Source organism: Trichechus manatus, unplaced genomic scaffold, assembly GCF_000243295.1.
Source record: "Trichechus manatus latirostris isolate Lorelei unplaced genomic scaffold, TriManLat1.0 scaffold00110, whole genome shotgun sequence".
Classification (NCBI taxonomy): Eukaryota; Metazoa; Chordata; class Mammalia; order Sirenia; family Trichechidae; genus Trichechus; species Trichechus manatus.
In genome coordinates this window covers 5,337,856-5,343,322 of record NW_004444046.1, presented here as the reverse complement: position 1 = coordinate 5,343,322, position 5,467 = coordinate 5,337,856, and positions in this window count along the sequence as shown.

The window sequence follows — 5,467 nt, the reverse complement described above, 5'->3', positions numbered from 1 at the left end:
AAAAAAAAAAAAAAAGATTAAAGCCAAGAAAATCCCATGGAGTACTTCTACTCTGTAACACATGGCGTTGCCATGAATTGGAATCGATTCAACCGCAACAGGTTTGGTTTTTTGGTTTAATGTGAACAAGTCTTAGAAAAAGAAGACTCTCTTCCTATAATCCTGCTCCTGTTTTGCACTCAGAAGCATGTCTCAGGGCTGAGCCTGATGGGCCCCAGGGAAACCTAGAGGGAGGCATGTGGCTGCCTTGCAATTTCACTGTGGCCCAGCTCCCACAAGCTGGGTGCCCCCCACTCTCTGTCAAAACTGAATCACAGGCTCCAAGTCACTCAACTTATTTGTGGCCACCAAGCCCCTTGCTTGCAGGAGAAACAATACTGAGAGGTTTCAAATGGCTTTCTTTAGTCAATGCATTGTCAGAAAGGGGAAAAAAGAGTATGTTAATAGGACATAGGAAATCCCTTTGTGCAGAGAGGTGATACAGTGAGGCTTCACTGAACAAGTCCTGTGGGTGCAAAGCTTCAGACTTAGTCATCTGGTGCTGCTATAACAGAAATACCACAAGTGGATGCCTTTAACAAACAGTTTATTCTCTCACAGTCTAGTAGGCTAGAAGTCCGAATTCAGGGCGCCAGCTCCAGGAGAAGGCTTTCTCTTTTTGTTGGCTCTGGAGGAAGGTCCTTCTCATCAATCTTCCCCTGGTCTAGCAGATTCTCAGCACAGGGACCCCGGGTCCAAAGGACGCGCTGTGCTCCCGGCACTACTTTCTTGATGGTATGAGGTCCCCCCGTCTCTCTGCTTGCTTATCTCTTTAATATCTCAAAAGAGACTGGTTCAAGATACACCCTAATCTTGTAGATTGAGTCCTGCCTCATTAACATAACTGCCGCTAATCCTGCCTCATTAGCATCATAGAGGTAGGATTTACAATAAATAAGAAAATCACATCAGATGACAAAATGGTGGACAATCACACAACACTGGGAATCATGGCCTAGCCAAGTTGACGGACATTTTTTGGGAACACGGTTCAATCCATAACAGCTTCCTTTACTGAAACCAACTGGCACAGAGGGAGTTGTGGTCTGTCAGACTCTTCTGCCTCAGCTTGGAGCTGCAGATGCTGACGGAGGCAGAGGTGAGGTGCCAGCATAGGTGTTGGCCTCTAGAAGGTGGGCCATGTATGTCTGAGACAGGGCAGCTTGCACAGCCACCCCTGACAGGGCCACACAGGTCTTGAGGATGTGCATCCCCTCTGCCATGGAGCGGGGGAGAAAGAGAAGGGGCTCCCTCCCAGGGCCATGGGCAGGGAACACATGCCCAGGTCACATCCCTATAACTATTATAACTACCTCTAATAATAGAAGTGTTCCTAATAAAGACTGTCACTGGAATCTCCCACAGTGAAAATCTTATACATGAATAAATGTGGAAAAAAGCAGGAAGCATTGGCTGGTAACACAATGCAGAGTAGTTGTGGAATGAATGGAGAGGGTGATGTCTAGAAATTCTCAAGCATGGTACAGAATGGTCTTAACTGTAAAACTTACCCCCCTCCCACAATATGCCTACATTTTAGGTCTTACCCACCCTACAACAAAGCCCATTGTTGCCCCATCATTTTTCAAGCCTCACCTGAGCCCTAAGGCATCAGTACCTGATCCATTACCAGTCCTGGGAGAGTGGACCAGTCATGGTGTTTCTTCATACCGGCCCAACCTGGAGGCCAGATCAGTTCTGGGAAAACTCTGTAAGGGTGACCGTCTTTGCCTCCATTCACCCCACATGATCTATGCTCAGGCCCTTCCCCCAGGAAAACTTGCACTTCTCTCCAGTTTAGACCACTGCCTGGATGTGGCCTGGCCCACCATGGGGCTCCAAGTGGCATTCATTTTCCAGAAGTTTGATGTCCAGTTGATTTTACCAGATTAAAACTAAAAGCTTTCTTGTGGAAACTATGATCGGGTGACAGACCCCTCTATATACCAGTGACCAACTCGTTAATGGAGTCCCTGGATGGTGCAAATGGTTAATGATCTCAGCTGCTAGACAAAAGTTGGAGGTTCAAGTCCACTCAGAGGTGCCTTGGCAGAAAGGTCTGGTGATCTACTTCTGAGAAATCAGCCATTGGAAACCCTGTGGAACATAGTTCTACTCTGACACAAGTGGGATCACCATGAATCAGAGTCTACTCAACATCAACTGGAAAAAAAAAAAAAAGCATAAAAACCTGGAACTTGCTAATAGTGATCTTTCCCGAAGCCAAGCCAAGACCCAAGCTCTTTTGGAGCAGAAGACCAAGATCTAATTTCTCAGAGGTATAAGATGCCAACCTGTCAACACAGCACCTCCAAGTCCTTTATTTCTCTCTGCAGACATCTGCTGCTTTTGGCTTCAACAGCCTAATGGTGTCCATCTGCAATAGCAATGAAGTTACTCCTGAAGCTCCAATGTTGGACAGACTTGTGTTTATTTATTTCATTACTCCTGAGACTCCAATGTTGGACAGACTTGTGTTTATTCATTTCATTTTCCTTCATTAGAAAAGGGGTTTGATTATATTTAGTGCACTGGACTGCTATTGGACTTCAGAATCTTTAATTATCTGCAGTAAAAAAAAATTTCTTTTTCACACAGGTACTCGGTAAATTGGTGTTTAGTTGAAGTGTACATTCAGCCTCATAAATAAACACAATTTGCAGATAGATGACAGGCCAAGTTCCTGAGGTCTTTTCAGAGCCGGAGCCTGGGGAGGGAGCTGGTGGATGGAGGTGAGAAATGCCCTGGCCTCTTCCCTCGTCACTGTTGACTTTGATGGCTATGTTTAATAACAGCCCTTCTGCCCTTGGACTCATGTTCTCCCAGAGCAAGTGGGAAGGAGTTGCCAGCTAAAGTTAAGGAGCTTTGGCCTGGACTTCTGGCCATGAGCACAGTTAATCAACAGGATATGCAAATTTTATGATAATTAATTCCTAAGAACATTTCCATTTAAACTGCTGCTCTAGCTGTGTTTTGCTGCGTGGTGACCAGTTTGGCCTCCAGGAAAGCCCTGGCTCATTCCTCCAATGTTTGTAGCTGCTGGACTTGGCACTGTAAATGCAAAGAAGGCAGAGGTCAGAACCCTTGGGAATCTCAACCTCATCATTCAGACCCACAACTAGCCTTGTCCAAGAACTGAGAAAGACAGCTGGGGACCATGTACCCTGGAACCTCCTCCAAGTCCACATGCCTCCTGCCTTCTCTGTCCCTGCTCCCATCTATCCTACCCATAGTTGCCCGATCAATCTTCCTAAAGAACCCCTCTAATCATGCCACTTTACCTGCCAAAAACTTGCGATGACTTCTTGTTTTAACTACAGTATGATGTCCAGATTCCTTAGTAATTAAATTAACTTGAAACTGTTGTTGTTAGCTGCTGTCAGGTAAGCTTCCACTCATAGCAACCCCACGCACAACAGAATGAAACCGTGCCTGGTCCTGTGCCATTTTTAAAACAGTTGGCATGCTCAAGTCCATTGTTGGAGCCACTGTGTACTTTGCCTTCTAACGTAGGGGGCTCATCTCCCAGGACTATATCAGACAATATTCTGTTGTGATGCATAGAGTTTTCATTGGTTAATTTTCAGAAGTAGATTGCCAGGCCTTTCTTTCCAGTCTGTCTTCGTCTGGAAGCTCCACTGAAACCTGTCCACCATGGGTGACCCTGCTGGTATTTGCAATACCAGTGGCATAGCTCCCAATATCATACAAGCTACTGCAGTACACCATACTGACGGGTGGTGGTACTTGAGACGATATGTGGTAAAAGAGGTATATTCTATTTTCTTATGATAGGGATGCTGAGATCTGCCCCTCTGACTATAGACAGGAGATTTCTCCATTCCCTGTAGACCACTCTTCCAGCTGTGTCCATTTTAAGCTGCTCTTTAAGGCAGTGCATGACATCTTTAAGCCAGAGTTAACAAATTGGTTGACTTGCATGTCAATTACCACTGGCTGATAGGATACTCATGAGCATCAATTATGGATATCTGATAAGACATGAACTTGATTGATAGCACCTGTTCCTAGTATTTGTAATTTATACGTATTATAAAGCCAAGGGAACAAAGGTATGTGTGTATGTTTAGCCTCCTACCCCAATGCATACATAATCACAAACCCTACCAAAACCCAACCAAACCCATTGCCGTCAAGTCGATTCCGAATCATAGTGACCCTATAGGACGGAGTAGTACTGTCCCACAGGGTTTCCAAGGCTGTAATATTTATGGAAGCTGACTGCCACATCTTTCTCCCATGGAGCGGCTCCTGGGTTTGAACCGCCGACCTTTCAGTTAGCAGCTGAGCACTTAACCACTGCACCACCAGGGCTCCTACAAACCCCACAGAGTCTTGCTAATCACTGTCATTGTACTAACCAGTGGGCCTAAAGGAATATATTAAATATCCCCAAATCCCAAACAGAGCCTGAGGTCTCAGGCTAAAAGCTGGAACCCAAATCTCAGTAAAGGCTGGGGATGCTCACTGTGAGGGTGCTCCAGGCTGGAGAGTTCAAGGAACCAGAGAATCAAAGCTAGGCCCCTGTCAGAAGACCGAAGTCAGGGGAAAAACCAAGGACCAAGGGAGGAGGGAAGTGCAAGCTGAAAAATGAAGTGAGAGAGGCGGAGAGAGGGACTTTGAAACTGAAGAAAGATATAAACCTCTGCTAGTATCCTGCTGAGAAGCCTGGCTTCCGGGGTGCCCTGACCCAGTTCAGGCTCTGCAGTCACTGCTGTTCAGCCTTCCCCATACCTGGCCTCTCAACCACAGGAGTCTGGAAGTCAGGCTGTTCCTTCAGCAGCAACGGCCTCGCTCTCTCCCTAAATCAGCTGCCATCGAGTCAATTCTGACTCATGGTGACCCCATGTGTTTCAGAGTAGAAATGTGTTCCATAAGGTTTTCAACGGCTGTGACCTTTCAGAAGTAGATTGCCAGGCCTTTCTTCCAAAGTGCTCTGGGTGGATTGGAACCGCCAATCTTTTGGTTAGTAGCTGAGCGTTTACGGGTTTGCACCATCCAGATCTGCAATTATAGGTGTGGCTATATTAAGCTATTTTACTGGACTGGTTTGTAAATAATATAGCTCTAATATTATAGGGAAGCCTTTGGAAATAAAAGCTGGCAACTCAGTTAATAACCAGAGAGTATTTGAATGAAAGCTGGGAAAGCAAAAAAGCACTGAGGGCAGAAAATCAAGTCCCTTGATTGGCAATTGAGATAAGAGTCCCTGATGGGGCATCCTCAAGGGCACAGGGCCACATTATTTAGCATTTAAAGATGTTGCTGTCTGTTTATTCAAAGGGAAAAATGGCCCCATTTTTGTTTGGTTTGGCTTTCTTTCTTCCTGGTTTAAGATTCAGCACATCTTCCAGGTTGATGATTTCATCAAAATATTTTCCCCGAATGACCTACAGTTCCACATTCT